The sequence below is a fragment of the Nilaparvata lugens genome, chromosome 3 (genome assembly GCF_014356525.2).
Source record: "Nilaparvata lugens isolate BPH chromosome 3, ASM1435652v1, whole genome shotgun sequence".
In the NCBI taxonomy this organism is placed as follows: domain Eukaryota; kingdom Metazoa; phylum Arthropoda; class Insecta; order Hemiptera; family Delphacidae; genus Nilaparvata; species Nilaparvata lugens.
The window spans coordinates 31,604,645-31,622,225 of NC_052506.1; the positions used below are offsets into that span (position 1 = coordinate 31,604,645).

The following is a 17,581-nucleotide window of genomic DNA, read 5'->3' on the forward strand; positions in this document are numbered from 1 at the left end:
TGAAGGAGGCATCATGCTTCCAAACGCTTGATGGTATAGCTTAGTCATCTAACTATATATATCAATGTGTCACTCAGTCAGGCTAGTTACACACACATCGATTTTTGGTCGTACGATATTTTGTCGTCACTATGAATTCTATGAGATTAAACGGAACTTGGCAAACATCATATGTTTGAAATCATCTGTTCAATCTAATAGAATTTATAAGGACGGTAAAATATCGTACGACCAAAAATCGATGTGTATGTAACTAGCCTCACTGTATACATACAGTACGGAAACTTGGCTAGTACCCTGACGCTAAAATCCGCCATCTTGTTAGGAAGCGCCGTATTGTAATAGTATTGATGGTAGGTTCGGATCACTTCAATGATTACGTTCACTGCCACGAGTCAATCAGAAGACAAGGATTGGAACTTCCCAAGGTCACGTGACGTGTTTAGTATTGGGGTCATGTAAAAAGCATTGGTTAGATAGGCGATTTATTACAAGTTTCCATTCTGTACTTATTCTGTGACTCAGTCGTTTCGGTTTCGTCTCTTAGTGTGGTTCGGTTTGTGCTATGATCATGAAGAAATAAACAAATATAATTTAGTTTTATAAATTTAAATAAGTTTTATAGAAGGAATGAATTATCCTTTAGACAAATAGTATTCTTTCTTCTATGTTTGATGTTACTCACGGAAAAGAAAAACTTCTGGTAATCTTTCTCTTGTAAGTTTAGGTACCTACAATCATTCACTGAATCGCTGAAGCTATGATATTGTATCCTTTGAGTATCTTGTTGTTGAATTCAATAATCATTAGATATAACTCCATGTAATGAATTTGATTTTTCTTTAAGTTTAGGGTTCAGGTAAAAGTGACTAATTCGGGGCAATTGTATCTCAACTATTTTTAAAGATATCGACTCAATTTTTTTATGAGAGGAAGAAAAAATCGCTACCATAAATTTTATCTTGAAAGATCTATTTAAACATTAAAAAAATCAGTTTGAATTTCCGAAGGGCACTTCAGAATGAAGAATGAGGTTATGTCATCAATGAAAAAAAAATGAAGCTGATGAAACAGCTGTCTATACGGCCTATTTAAATAATTCAAAAAAGAGATTGCTCGATTCACGATTGAACGTAGACGTCTAATCAAGTTCTTTAAAAGTGATTCAAGAGTAACTGCAGGCTAGCATGGACATTGAAATAAATATATTTCTACATAATACGTAATACCTTACATATATTCTACCAATTCAACCAGTTTTTAAAGCTAACACTAAAACACTACAAAAATTACTTTTTTTAAATGATCAAAATTGAAATTAGTCCAGTCAAGGAAAGGTTATAGAGGAAAAAGTTGGAAAGACAATTTTTGACCCCGCAGTTCTGTTTAGGGTAGTAAGGAGCAAAGAGGTGAACATATTAAAAGTCCCCACCCCTACCCTATGTGCGAGGGGGTGGGGGTGGTTTAAAGGTACCATTTTTTCGTTTCTCGCATAAAACTCAAAAACTATGTATTCTAAGGACATGACTGTCGAATATAACATATTGAAGATTACATAATTTCCTACAATATTCATTCTACAACTTTTTTGATATCTCCTCTATTTTTCGAGATATCCGCTCTTGAAAATGTGACATTTTTGAAAAGCACGTTTGCCACCAATTTTTTTCTATTTTTGCTCTTATAACTTTTTAAAAATCGATGGGAATTATAATTGCTAATTATAAGCTTATAGAACATTATATTCTCTTCAATTTGATGTATAATTTCATAGGTACTTTTACGAATTTTCCTACACCTTAAGGTTTAGCAGCTTTTTACAGTTTGCAATTTTGCAGCAGCTTTTGTGTTGAGTGTGAAATCTCCATTTTTGCAACAATAGACCAATTGACAAAGGTATTTAGAGGGAATGTTTTAAACAAAATTTTTGAATTTGCAGCTTTGTTGAGACTACTTAGGAGGAAAACATATCAAAAGTCCCCATTCCTAATCCTAACTCATGTGCTAAGGGGATGAGGGTGGTTTAAAAGTTGCATTTTTCAGCGTTTTGTTTCCACGCTTATATCTTGAGAACAATGCGTTCAACTGACATAACTAACTATTCAAAAATGAAGCTTGATAAACTCTACACTTTTTGTTCAGTGGAATTTTGTGATATTCCCAACAGTTCCATAGATATTCGCTCTTGAAGGTGTGTAATTGTTAAAATAACTTCAATTTGATGTATAATTTTATAGGTACTTTTACGAATTTTCCTACACCTTAAGGTTTAGCAGCTTTTTGCATTTTGTAATTATGGCTTAAACCTCAGCTATCAAATGACTTAATTTTCTATCAAGACGGTTGTCCTGCCCATTTTCACAACGAGGTTCGATGGTACCTTAACACCAACATTAGTAGACAGTCTACTAACTTTGCCTTAACACAACATTGCCTCGATGCTGGATAGGATGCGCGTCTGAGGAAGACCAACAACTTTTGCTGTGGCCACCAATATCACCAGACCTCATGCCATGTGACCTTTTTTCTCTGGAGCTATGTGATAGACAAGGTCTTTAACCCACCAATCCCAAACGATATCGCTGAGCTGAAGGATCGCATAATCAATGTGGTCAACTCTATCTAAAGAGACAGTTTATGGCGTGTTTGGCAAGAGCTAGATTTTTATGTTGACGTATGCCGTGTCACCAAAGGAGCACACATTGAACATTTATAGATGTTAAAAAAACTGTTTGAATCCCTGCATCTGCACCTACAACTTTCATTTAGGTAAGTGGAATAGCTTCCCTGTAGTGAATTTTCATAACCTCAAAGAACATTTTGAAACTTTCTGTATATGCAGTGAGTCATATGTATGGGAATCCTTCAATAAGTTGGAGACCGTTGTGGATATAATACTGTAACTTTCAGGATAATTTATTGGTCAAATACTCTACCTTTTGGCGTACAACTGAATTTCAACCTCTCATAAGGGAGTGACTTAGGGGTAGTAGTTCGAATATTTTAAATGTAAACACCCATTGTGTGGTACTTCATTTTAAAGGCTTTTTTAAAACAAGAAAGATGGCATCAATAAAAATGTTCTATAATTTTGTCCGAAATGGCGGCTGATTGAAGTTTTAGTTTTTAAAGAAATGACTGGTAAAGTAATGAAATTTCAAACGACACTTTTTTGAATGAATAACGAAATACATTAAAAAACTGGTTATTTATTTAGTAATCTGTTAACTTATATTTACATTTCATTTTACATTTCTCATACTACTATTTAAACGAGGGCAATTCAAGCATCTTTTATAATGAAATGTAATTAGTTGTAAACATATTGCTAAATAAATAACCATTTTTCATGAGATAGAGCGTTCTACCTGATCTCAGATTGTAGAGAACAAAAATACGCCCAGAGGGATTTTGAATTACACATCGAAATGGTAAAAATCTGACGATATTGTTGATCAAAAACTAAAATTCATCAAAATTGATTTTTTTTTCTTTAAATTCTACTCATTTTTGAAAAATCATAACTCAGTACTCATTGGAGATTTCCGAATGATCTCATTTTATTTAGAATTTTATAATTTGAAAAAAGGCGAAAATAAATTTTTCTGTCCAATTACTGAATTTGCGGAAATAGCTGAAAACTGGAAAATGAACCGAAAATACGAGGTTTTTGGGCCATTTTGTATCTAGCACAAGTAAATTACGCATGAAAAAATTGGTTCTGGACTTCCCTCATGTAGGCTATCCAAATAATGTATTTAAAAATCAGTACTACAATATAAATTGCAAACACACCCTCTTTTCTACGCCTATACTGACTGGACTGCATAGAGAATATCTTTTTCCAAGCTATCTACCAGGTTGTCAATATTGAGGTCGTAACATAAGACAATTTGGTGATCAGAGTATGTGTATTTGACCATGCATAAAGTATTTTCGAAAATGTCCATGAATTGTAGGAAATTAGTCTGATAGGCTGGTCTGTATATGTTTATTAGTATAAAATTGTGCTTACCGTTTTTTACAATTACCCCACAACATTAAAATATTTCTTCCACACATACGGTACTTCTTTAAATTTGGCTACTTGAATTAATTTACTAGTCATGGAGTGAGTGTAGAATATAGTAACTCCACCCCGGTTTTTTTTCTCTATGAAAATTGGCAGGAATAGTATAGTTCTCAATTTTTACAAATTTGTATTTCGACTCATTGAGCCATGTCTCAACTAAACAAACAATGGCACACCCATTATCATACAGAACAGACTCCAGTAATTCAATTTTTCCTGTCAATGATCTTAGATTATTTACAGACATGATCCTAGTATTTACATTATTGTTGTTGTATTGTGTTTTCTCTTTCATATTTTTGCTTTTCCCTTCTTCATAGTCATTTTTGATTTGTGTAGGAAGTAATGGTTGCTACGAGATGCACTGAAAAGTAGCACCAAGCAAGTCGACTTGTCTTGAATCAAGATTCTTCTCCCCTCCAGTTCGTTTTATACTACATATGCCGGCCTTCACTATGTTATCTCCCTTTTTATTGAGATGCACACCGTCCCACTCAAGGTGTTGCCTTGACTAAGATTTAAATGAATCAGGTCATAAATGCTGATTCAATATTGCACCCAATTTATTATAGTCTTAATTTATGTTTCGGCTTGTAGATTATATTTATCTTAACAAATTGTTCAGATATTTGGAAATTGTATATTCAAGAGTTGAAGAAGCTGAAATAGTATTCAATTGCCTACGAGTTGACCGAGAACCACCTAGAAGTCAGGTGAAGAAGCAACTGTCAGTGGATGGAAGAAAACTTCAAATGTAAAGATATCTTAGTAATATTTGAAATTGATTTTATCTCAATTGAACTTTTCTCCATCTAAAATGAATAATATTTCACCACTGGCCACTCTTAACCAACTATCAAGTAAATCAGCGGACCAATGTACAATTGAAATACTAAGTGAGAACCCATGCGAATGTAAAATCTCTTACCAGTCACATATTTCTATTGGAAGAGCTTCTTCAAACATAGAAGCTCTGCAAAATGCTGCAGAAGATATTTTAAAACAAATACAATATGGTCAAGTAAATTTGAATCCAGATGTTTCTTCTAAAAGTTTGAAGTCTAGTGCAGGAATCTCTATGAACGTGAACTATCTCAAACAGTTCTGCTCCTCAAATAACATTCCTGAGCCGTCATTTGAACTTCTCAAAGGATCAGTTACAATGGAAAATACCACAGTTTTAGTAAAATGCCATATAAAAGAGAAAAGCTGTTTTGGTATTGGTGAAACTAAAGACAAAGCTTATGATAACGCAGCTTCAATGATGCTGCAGTATTTGAAAGTCTCTAATCTTTCAAATGATGATGATCTTTATAATTATGATGAAGAAAATTATATTGAAAATTATGATGGGGATGGCAATAATAATAATAATAATAATAATAATAATAAGAAAAGTGATAATGAATTAAAAAACTGTCCTGTCTCTTTGAAATCTACAACAGATGGCCATGAATTATCTGAAGTGACTCGTAAATACCTTTCTTTTAGAAATGCTAATGGTGAAACAAATGAACATTTTCCACCTGGAAAATTAGCATTGCCTACTGTACATTTAGCCAGCCAATTGAGTCCATTTTTTACTGAAAATGTGAAGATGCTAGAACTGAAAAAGACAACGGCTTGTGAAATTTTATCCTGTTCAGATCCGTTAGCATTAGTCAAAGAAATTTGTGCTGTTCAAAATGTTCGTTTAACCGTAGACCAAGCACGATCTTTGGATGACTCTTGTTATGTTGTTACCTTGCAGATACATACAAACGAAATGTGGACGATATTATCTGAAGGTGAAGACTATTTAAAAGCTGAAAATAAAGCATGTCAAGAAATGCTTTTATTTTTCAAAAAAATGATGGAATAACTTTGAAAATATAAATAAGTTTTTAAAAATAAAAAGTTTTGAAAGGGAAATATTATTGCCCTTGAAAAGAACATTTGGAAACTATTATGTAAATACAATACAGTACAGGATTTTACATTGATGCTTTTCATAAGTTTCTCATTATTTTTTCTTCTAGTGTGTACATTTTATGTTATTGTTCAAAAAACTAGGAAGAGGGGAAATTTCATCATAAACTAAGTATGAGAAATAACATCTGTAAATTGGCGTCCATTTTTGTTCATATACACTTCTGTATACCTTGTGAAAAGTTGCCATTGCTCTGAACGTGGTATTGCTTAAACAGTTTGTTGATGTATTCACGTGGCTATGGGCAGTCCAAAAGAGTGTTTACACCGAGGAGGCCACCGCATTCCCTCGCAAAAAAAACGGGGCATCCTGGGAAAGTCTACCTGAAGAATACCATAACTTCTCTCCATGTATGGCATGTTGGATTCATACAGTATTGAGGTTGGTTTGATGTCTTCTCAATTGTGGCCAAAAAATCATTGCAGTATTGTTAAATGGTAGCAATCTGAATTGATAGTGACTCGAAAAAAGTAAGTTTCCACTAGAAACCTAAACCCCTAACAGTTTACTTGATAAAAAAATCATAAAAAACAAAATTTATTGTTTTTCTTATTTGACATTTTTGTTTTCTCCGATTAACTTTTCAACAAGTGATTTTATGTAAAAATGGGCCTAACTTTTCAACAAGTGATTTTATGTAAAAATGGGCAAATTTCATGAAAACCGTTCACTTTACAGAAAATTGACAAGAGACAAAAAAGTTAGCAAATTCTATCAAGATTTCAGCCTTATTTATTAAGATTGGTCTAAGAATAACAGAGAAATTAATTCTTTTTGTACTGCATGCATTACCACTTCTTACCATTTAAACATCAATATTAAATTTTCAATTCCAATTGTATTTAAGATGAAGGTTATGACTACTCTACTCATCATTTTTCATGCTGATTAGTGAACTCAATTGTAAAGATGGTTCTGTAACGAGATTAATATCGGACCCCATAAGCCCCAATACACACAGAAGTGACGTGGAACTGATTTTTGTCTCTTCCATGCCTTTACCAAGACCTACAAGACAATACAAGTCAGTGGCGGCTCGTGTTAAGGTTGCATGGTTGCACAACCCCCTTCCTTCATTTTGATGATAATAAATGAATTATTTTTTAGGAGTAAATGAAGTGACTGAATTTTTAAGTGAGCTCTATTATTATCTCAATTACTGATATTAGCTTCACAATTTCATCATAATCTTATAATAAGAGCAGCAAACTGTAGAACGTGCACACAGTTCACGCTAAATCAGACGCTGTGGTGGAACTGAATAGTGAATATAGCATTGGAGGTTGCAATTCTCCTGTAACCAAACTCATGTACGCGCACTAGTACTATGTATATCAGTCGTGTGATATATTTTTCTACTCGAGCCCATAAGACCAATGTGGTGGCAATTTTTCTGCAACCACCCGCTTGAGGCGCTAGCAGTCCATACCACACTAGATGTGGAATTACCCCCTACCAGATTCTGATGAATGTGAAAGTCTGTTATCTGCTCTCCCATGAGTATAATATACTTATATATAATCTTTTGATGGGGCTATATTATAATATTATAACAGCCTCAATAGCATGATGTAATAATTTATCGTCATGATAAAATAACATGTCATGCTCATGTTATTATAACATAACATGTTATGTTATTACATGATAAGTATCATGTTCAATTGTTTTGATATTTTTGAAACAAAACAAGTAGGTCCAATAAAAATGGACTGTCCTGAATTATTTTTGTGTCGTAATATGCAATCTCCATTTGTCCAGGAAACATGAAATATAGAATAATTATTTATCATTTTGTAAAAAATTACATTGTTTATCTTTATCAGAGTTGAAAATTCTCAGCTGCCAATTACGCCATGGTTTCACTTGGAGAATGCTTTGTTTGGATGGGCTTTTATTGCTGTGTAAAGATAGAATCAGAAATTGAATAAATATTTGTTTCAATCATTAAGTTAAACTCTCACCCCCCTCCCCACACATCAGACGCGTGTCAATTAAGGTACCAGTTATTGAAGATTATATTGTAAAAACAGCAACCCATAGTATTTTCAATCACCAGCCGCCACTGATACAAGTATTTCTTGTAGGTCTTGCCTCTACTATATAAACGTATGTTCCAATGCAAACAGAAGTGGCGTTTTGCCAAGCCACTATGTAAACATATTATGATTCAGTTCAAACAAAATTGGCGTTTCACCAAGCCACTTCTGTTTATATTGAACCATAAATGTTTATGGGAGTTGAAATAGTCAGCGCCAAGCTACTGCCATGCTACTTCTGTGTGAATTGGGCCTAAGATCGCTGTAATTCCAAGCTTCTTCTTATGACTGATCCATCTATATAAATCATCATTCTACCCTTCAAGTTTCTTTTTTGTTATAGAAATTTTACTGCAGAGAAAGCTAAAGATTTGCGAACGGCCTGCAATCTATTTTTCGAACATCTGATCCTAGTAACGTCTGTCATGGAGAGGTTTGGACCTCCAGTATCAAAAGAATATTCCTTCGTCACCTCGTAAATCATAGAATGTGAGTATTCACGACGAAAATCTTCAACTTTATTCAAAAATTCAACAATTTAAAAATGAATATAGTTTTATGCATATTACATAGCCCATATATGGTAAGCTTGAGCCAAACCAATCCACTCAATTTCATAGCTTTGTGATGTGCATTGGGGTTCTATCAGTGATCATTATTCATAAGATCTTAAGCTACGTTTACACTATTTAGCTGGAGAGCTAAGCTCTCTGCTGGATAGCAGAGCTATATAAGATTTGAGCTACTTATAGCTCTGCTATAAGTAGATTTAGCGCTAATTTTTTGTAGCAGAGCTATATGTAGCTTTGCTACATGTCAATTTTTACTTTCCTTGCCCTATTACCATAGGTAAGGAAAGTATTGCTTTCCAAAAAAAATTAAGGTACCTTAATTTCAAGTTTTCTTTACGTTTAAAGGTCCCCTGAGTCCAAAAACATGATTTTTGGGTGTTGGTCTGTGTGTGTGTGTGTGTGTGTGTGTGTGTGTGTGTGTGTGTATGTCTGTCTGTGAACACAATAACTCCATTCCTAATTAACCGATTGACTTGAAATTTTAAACTTAAGTTCCTTATATGTGTAGAAGATTTCGTTAAGTGGAGGTTCGTTATAGAGAGGTTTGACTGTATATACAGACAAATATATAAACAGTATCTTAAAGGCTATACTAATAATTATAAATGGCAAATTTACTTTGAGATCAAGTTCTGAATAAGAAGTCGGATTGAATCAGTTGCTCTGCAGCATCCCTGCCAATTTCTAATAACCATCTAGTCAAATGTTGCTTGTAGGTGTTAATACTGTAATTTTCCGACTATTTTAAATTATTGGGAACGTTTCTATACAATATATGACAAATGTATTTACTATTATTTTTAAAGCAGTTATGTAGGAGTCGGGGATGAGCAATACCAAAGTTAATTAGATTTCTTGTATTATGAGTATGAACTAAATTATTGAAAATGAAGTGTTTGTTGTAGTATATGTAATTCATTAAAATTCGTATGTAAATCTGTCTAATATTAAAAACTTGAAACTTTTGGTAAACAAGATTAGATGGGTAGCGATAGTCTCGCCTGAGACATGTCTTGATGATTGCTCGCTGTGCCACCGCCACCGGCTTCAAGGCAAATGAGGAGGCTCCACCCCAAGCCATGATACCATACATAAGAACTGACTGGATATATGCGTAGTACGCCACCCGCAGTTGATGTAAAGGGAGGACCTCTCTTAGCTGTCTGAAGGCATTTTGCGCACTCGCTGCTGGAGTGAAATAGCTTGTGGAGCCCAGCTTAATTCGTGGTCAATCAGAACGCCAAGGTACCTGTACTGCTCCACTCGCTACAATACCCCACAGTCACACGTAGGGGGCTGATAGTCATCACATGAGTGGAGCCTGAGGATCTTCTCCACTGGGCTACTGTTTGATTTGAAATAAATAGACAAATACTTAGTTTTGTGAACATTCAGAGTAAGTTTGTTCTGATCGAGCCACTTCCTGACACCAAAGAGATCCTTGGTTGCCTTATTGAAAGCATCTTCCCAGGTAGTTCAAATTATACAACTGCTGCAGTGTCGCCTGCAAAGAAAAATATCTTACTTCTAGGGGAACTTTACTGAGGTTATTGATGTAGACCAGAAAAAGCAAAGGGCCTAGTGTGCTTCCCTCAATCACACCTTAATCTACATTATAATTATCACTGGAAATATTATTAATACAGGTGGTCTGTTTCCGTTCATGTAGATAGCTTTGAAACCATCGCAGTGTCACACCTCTGACCCCACAGCATTCCAATTTCTGCAATAGTTTTGGTCGGTTCACTGCATCAAATGCCTTGGCAATATCAAGGAAGGTAATGAGTACATTATTACTTTCACCCACCTCTTTCACTATTTCGTTTGTGATATCGAACAGAGCGTTTGATGTATTCTTGTTTAATCTGAAGCCATACTGATTGGGAACTAACAAATTATTTGATTCTAAATAAGACATGGAAATGGGCCGAAAATTATTGATTGAAGATTTAGAGCCGGATTCAAAAATGGGAATGACCTTGGCAATTTTGAATGCATTTGGGAATTTGCCTGTTCGGATACTTTCATTAATAATGTGGGAGAGAGGCTCGATCACAGCATTCATGTGCTTTTTTATAAATTTAGTATGGATGCCATCCTGACCCGGAGCAGAACCTCCTCGCATATTCTTGACTATTTTTTAAATGTCAAGCCGTGTCACAGGTTGCAACTCAAAAGTCACATTGGTACTATGATCTACATCACTCACCAACAGTGGACCACGCTCCGGAATTGCACCCGTCAAACGAGCTCCAACATTTGAAAAGAAATAATTGAATGAATTACCAATTCGCTTGATGTCCCTCCGACTCTGACGGCACTCCATCCCCCTGAAACTGCCAGGGGGAATCCCCCAGCCACACCCGGCCTGCATGCCAACTCATTCACCACTGACCAAACCTTTTTAGGATTCCTCCTGCACTATTAATTTTTTCCTTAAAGTAGTTTGTTTTTGCATTTCTGATTGTTAAATGTAAAATGTTCCTATAAGTGCGGTATTGCTGACGCAATTGAATATTGAAAGGCTGTCTTAATACTCTTTTGCTTAATCTGTCTCGGAATCTAATAGAATCACCCAAGGCTCTGAGTTTGGTCTGTGTATTGCCTTCTATGGCTGACTGGACAACGCTAATAAAAGTATCAGTTAAATAATCAACATCATCCCTTACATCAGTTACACAGCCCCAATCAGACGACAACAAAGCAGCGCCAACGGCATTCCAATCAGTAACCCTGTAAGTTGGTGGATCTCTCCCGTGACTATGCCCAAGATCGATGGGCGCTCCAGAGCTAAGTTGAACTAATATGGGATAGTAATCAGTAATTGATGATTCTATGATTAAGTGCTAATTAAAGATCTCAGTATTCCAATTAAACGACGATTTACTACAGAAAACGTTGAACTTCGATTGCTAGAACGTAGAAGAAATTGAAGATGATAGATATGTGACTACAAAAGTTATTTAAATCAAAATATTACATGTCCAATGTTTTATTCCTCAAAGTAAATTTGCATAACAGTATTAGCTAATTTATATGGAATTTTGAAATTCAAGCACTCTTTTGTTGTAACCTACCTTCAACTATCTAAATGAAAATATTGGTTAGAAATCTATACCTACTTACTTGAATAATGATGATACTGTGTATATTATTAATAAACTCTCTATAATGAATTAGAACAATTTCAATACATTATGAATCTGAATTAGCATTATGCTAATCTTTATTCCGAAGTGGAAAGTGTAAATTTAAAATATTGTGCTCACTATAACCATAGTGTCCGGTTTCCCATTAGGGAACTTTGGACTATATACGGCGAGGTGGAACTACCCTTGGGTCTCCCCACCATTCAAAGCCATACGCTAATAATAATCATAGCATTAGGCATAGCCTATCCAAGACAAAAACGTCTATTATTGATTCAACACTAACGGGTCCTATAAACAGTATATAAATGCTCTTGTTTTTGCTTTTAAATTTCAAGCAATAGTGTATTCAATTGGATGACACTTACATGATGTTTTCAGATGCCAGAAAACACGCCAGCCCCGACCCCAAGTCGTGCTAACTATGGATTCGCGCTCTATCTTGGCTCGTGGACAGCATTTGGCCTCTATTTGATTTGGTCATTTGTGCCAGAATGCTTCCTTCAAAATCTAGGCCTCTCATATTGGCCGCAAAAATACTGGGCGGTCGCAATCCCAGTACATATGTTAATTACACTAGTTCTTTTTGCATTTTGTTTCTATCCTGCTATTAACATGACGCTTGTTCCCCCTATGGATGACATGCAAATTTTGACTGACAAATACTCCTTCAAACATCCGCCAGTGGACAATTGTAGGCGAGGTGGCATACCAGAAGTCTCCGATATTCCTATGTCTGAAGTTTGCAAGATGTTGTACTCCAAACGCCAGCAGATGTAGTTTTACTTTCTTTTCATTTGATAAGTTACTAAAGCCTTTTGGAAACATGCCATAGAGAGTCACTCTTATAATACGATAAACTCAACTATCGCCAATTCGCCCTAAAAAAATGGATAACCACAAATCTCCTAAAAAATCTCAATTATTGTAAGACCTGTTATCATGTGAAGTTTTTCTAATATTGTATTTCATCTGAGTATTGAAATGAATCATGATTTAAAACCCGTTCTCAATATAGTTTTATATATTTCCAAGGACTACAGTTTTTCAGTCTCCAATTACCTGTCAATAGTTCCTTATATTTCATAGATGTGATCAAATGTAATGAAAATGATAAACTTTCTACAATTTTCTAAATTTTACACAAGTGTAAATTGTTGAAATAGCAGGTTTTCATGCAATGTTTTGCTCTTTCAGGGCTTATAATTCTTTAACAATACTGCATCGTGAGAATAAATGCTCATTGTAGGTTTGTAGAGCATTGGATTATCTTTAATTTTATGTATTATTACACTATTTCATTTTTTCCTTTCATTGTTATAACAGCTTCAATGCTAGGGGTGAAATTATCAAATTTGCAAAAAGTGTGAACTTAGCGGCTCCACATCTTAACAGAGGGATTAGAGAAGCGCATTTTTGAAGCGCAAAACTATTCCAAATTCATCTGCAAAGTCAAAAATTGTACCTATTCAAAGCATTTTCTTCAAATATCTTTGTCAAATGATCAATTTTAGAATAAGAATAATTTTATTCCCTTTAGTTGTTTTTATTATTAAATATAATTTTATTATTTTAAATAAAATCAATTGCAGTACTGTAGGCGTTGTCAAAAAAAATCATTCTTCAAATACAGAAGTACGCAATACAATAACAAATACAAAATCAGACAAATCAAGTTAATAGATGTAAAATAATTGATATCAGTTTGCTAAAAACATGTTTGGGTACATGGTATGTGGCTTTATAAAACTCTTGTACTTGCTCCAGATATTCATTTAGGTTGTAAAAATTTTAATTCTTCACTATTGTTGCTAAATTGAAAATTCTACCCCTCACATTGAAGCTGCTATGACAATGAAAGTAAAACATGAAAATATTGACATAATACATAAAATTGAAGAGAATTCCACTTACTTGTCCTACAAACGATGCAGAAAATTTATCATTTCATTTTTGAATGGCTAGTCCATCATGTCGGTTGAACACGTTTTTCACAATATATTATAGCATAAGCGTGTTAGCAAAATATAGAAAAATGCAACTATTAACCACCCTTATCCCTTGCGCACAAGGGGCAGCGATGAGACTTTTGATATGTTCACCCCTTAACTATTCTCAACAAAGCTGCAAAGTCAAAAATTGTGCTCAAAACATTCCCTTCAAATTACTTTGTCAATAATAGGTCTATTGTTGGAAAACTGAAGATTTCACACTCAAAAGAAAAGCTGCTGCATCAGTCGTGGGGAAATACGTAAACTTGTGAAATTATACATCAAATTCATTTATTTATTCACAATGGCTACAGAGAATTTTTCATGCTCTGTAAGCTCATAATAAGCATAGATTTTTCCATTAATATTTGAAAAGTAAAAGAACAAACTATCAAAAAATCGAAGGAAAATTATCTTTGTGTATGAGATATGAAGCCGTTCTTGGACTTTTCACCCACTCTGTATGTTCATCATGTGTATGATAAGTTATGTTCCATCTAATAGAATCTATAAGGATTAAGTTATTAACATTTTGTTAATAACTTTGGTGTAAACGCAGTTTGTAACAGAATGTACCAACAACAATACTCACCTACTGCAATGTACTTAGTGCGAATGCAATATACAGAGTGGGTGATAAGTTCGAGAACGGCTTAATATCTCATACACAATAGTTATTTGTATATTATCTAGAGTGTGAAATACAGATTTTTCTCCCTGAGGTGAATGTTTGATGCCCGAGGCGAAGCCAAGGGCAACAATTTCTCTGAGGGAGAAAAAGCATTTTTCACTCATGTTGTACACGACTTTTTTCCTCCATCTAAATTTTATACAAACTTTTCCAACCACAGTCATTGTTACCAACTTAATTTTGGTTTTCGTGCACTAATCCTCTATATAACCTACCAACTATTTCTTGTTGCCATGTTGCAAATCTGGAGTAAGCAAAGTAATCACTTTGCGTTCTGCAATCAGTGCGGGAATGGTCACTTTTCAAGGTAACTGTAGGAAAAACACATTTGACGGTTAGTAGTCCAGTAAAGGAAAGGTTATAGGGGGAATAGTTTGGAAGTTTTGACCCCACAGTTCTGTTAAGGGTAGTAAGGAGGTAAACATATCAAAAGTCCCCACCCCTACCACCTGTGCTAAAGGGGTGGGGGTGGTTTAAAGGTACCATTTTTGGTTTCTCGCATAAAACTCAAAAACTATATATCCTAGGGACTTGACTGTCCTATAACAAATTAAAGCTTACATCATTTCCTACAATATTCATTCTACAAATTTTTTGATATCTCCTCTAGTTTTCGAGATATCTTGAAGGTGTGACACTTTTGAAAAAAACATGTTTGCCCCCAATTTTTTTCTATTTTTGCTCTAATAACTTTTTAAACCCCGATGGAAAAAATCCATGTTGATTATAAGCTTTTAGAGCATTAAATTCTCTTCAATTTGATTTATAATTTCACACTTTTACAAATTTCCCTACACCTTTTGCAGCAGCTTTAGTGTTGAGTGTGAAATCTCCATTTTTGCTACAATAGACCAATTAACAAAGGAATTTGGAGGAAGCATTGAGAAGAAAAGAAAGGACTTATCAGTTGATGAACCACTTATCCTCCAGACAAGAGCTGCCACTAATGAAGGATATGTTGAATCCACCCCTTAAAAGATTGAGGTCTAGGCATTATGTCCTACTGGCAGAATTTGAGAGACAAGATATTTTAGAATTGTGGCGGCAGGAATGGTTTCAGGTCAACATTAAGAATAAGACGTTGGTGGAAGACCCATCTGTGCCTTTGCCTGGAATGGATTTGAAGAGGAAACTTTGGTGCAGGTTGAATCGCTTTCGTACATCTGCAGGCAGGTGTGCTCAAGCACAGACTACTTGGGGCATAGCCACTGACCCCCACTGCACCTGTGGGGATGTGCAGACGATGCAGCACTTGGTGGAAGACTGCCCACTGTATTCCTATGAAGGGGGACTCAGGGGTATTCACCTGGCGGATGAGCGTGCCATGTCATAGCTGGAGGGGACTGTGGGAGAGCTTGGCATTTGACCTACCAAAAATGAAGAAAGCCCAACAAGACATATTTATGTTGAATATTATAAACCCTATATGTACGTTTGATTCATTAGTTTGTCTATATGTTGTTGTTTGTGTGTTTTATTAATGAACTGGGCCTGAAAAAATCATAAGCATATATACTTGTCAGCTAATGTATGATGAATAATTCTATATTCTGATTTTTACTCTAATATTAGTGTATGAAGGAGGCTCCTTTTTTACTTTCCTTGCCCTTTTACCATAGGTAAGGAAAGTATTGCTTTCCAGAAAAAATTAAGGTACCCTAATTTCAAGTTTTCTATTCGTTTCAAGGTCCCCTGAGTCCAAAAACATGATTTTTGGGTGCTGGTCTGTGTGTGTGTATGTCTGTGAACACGATAACTCCATTTCTAATCAACCGATTGACTTGAAATTTTAAACTTGAGGTCCTTATACCATGAGGATCCGACAATAAGAAATTCAATGAAATTGAATTCAAAATGTTGGATAATTACTAAAAAACCATGTTTTTCACGGTTTTCTCGAAAACGGCTCTAACGATTTTCTTCGAATTTATACCATGGATAGCTATTTATAAGCCCTATCAACTGACATAAGTCTCATTTCTGGGAAAATTGCAGTAGCTCCGTAATATTATTGAGAAAAATGGCGGATAATTACTAAAAACCATGTTTTTCACGATTTTCTCAAAAATAACTTGACCGATTTTTTTCTAATTCATACCCTGTATAGTTATTTATCAGCTCTATCAACAGGCATGAGTCTCCCTTCTAGGAAACTAATGGGGGTCCACCCCATCCTTGAGAAATGGACTAACCTCCTTCTCGTGCATGAGGTAGGTAGGTAGTGCAGTTCATAGAAAGAACACATAGTCAAAATAATTTGCTGGAGTGGAAGGGACGCGTGCCTTTCACTTTTTATGTCTGTCTCTCTCGCTCTTAGGCGGGCTAACCATGCCTGAGTGGAAGGGACGCGTGCCTCTCACTTGCTCTCATTGTGAGCGCATAACGCAGTTTCTTGAAGTGTCACCCGGCAAACCAATTTATAAGACATTGTCACATCAAAATAATACTTGTAATAAATATTGTTTTATATTGTACAAAATGTTGTTTTGTCAATATGTATTAAATATTGCAAAAGTATTTTAACTTTATGAAAAACAATATTTTCAAGATAATATTGTTTTATATTGTAAATATATTTAGACAAAATTATCAATATTTTTTACAATATTGACTAATATTATACTAGTAGTTCTGTGAACAGTAGACCTTACACAGTATTCTCATCCACAAATACCTGATTGAAACTATACACCTTATTGAAATCTATATATATAAAAGTGAAATGGCACTCACTCACTGACTGACTGACTCACTCACTTGCAGAACTAAAAATCTACTGGACCAAAAACATTCAAATTTGGTAGGTATGTTCAGTTGGCCCTTTAGAGGCGCACTAAGAAATCTTTTGGCAATATTTTAAATCTAAGGGTGGTTTTTAAGGGTTTAAAGCTTGTCTTTTAACATGTATACAGGCTTAGCTGAGGTGGAAGAATTTTTTTCGCCAAAGATACACCAATATAGTAACAGGTGTTTTTCGAGATCAAATTGACATAATACGTTCAAATTCGGTACAGAGGTTCTGCTGAGGATCTACATGCAGGCGAGCAAAGCGAGCCCGCTGATCTCATTTTTGGATGATCCAGTCAGGGGTCCAGGGG

General features: G+C 34.9%; 1 long non-coding RNA gene across 1 annotated transcript; it reads left to right on the top strand.

Annotated features, from left to right (window-relative positions):
• The first annotated feature begins 454 nt into the window (after positions 1–454).
• On the top strand, positions 455–12,838 carry LOC111060975. The gene is made up of 4 exons (XR_005570738.1): positions 455–768; positions 4,698–4,826; positions 8,424–8,569; positions 12,183–12,838. It is a non-coding gene; the product is annotated as an uncharacterized LOC111060975 (long non-coding RNA).
• Positions 12,839–17,581: the final 4,743 nt, after the last annotated feature.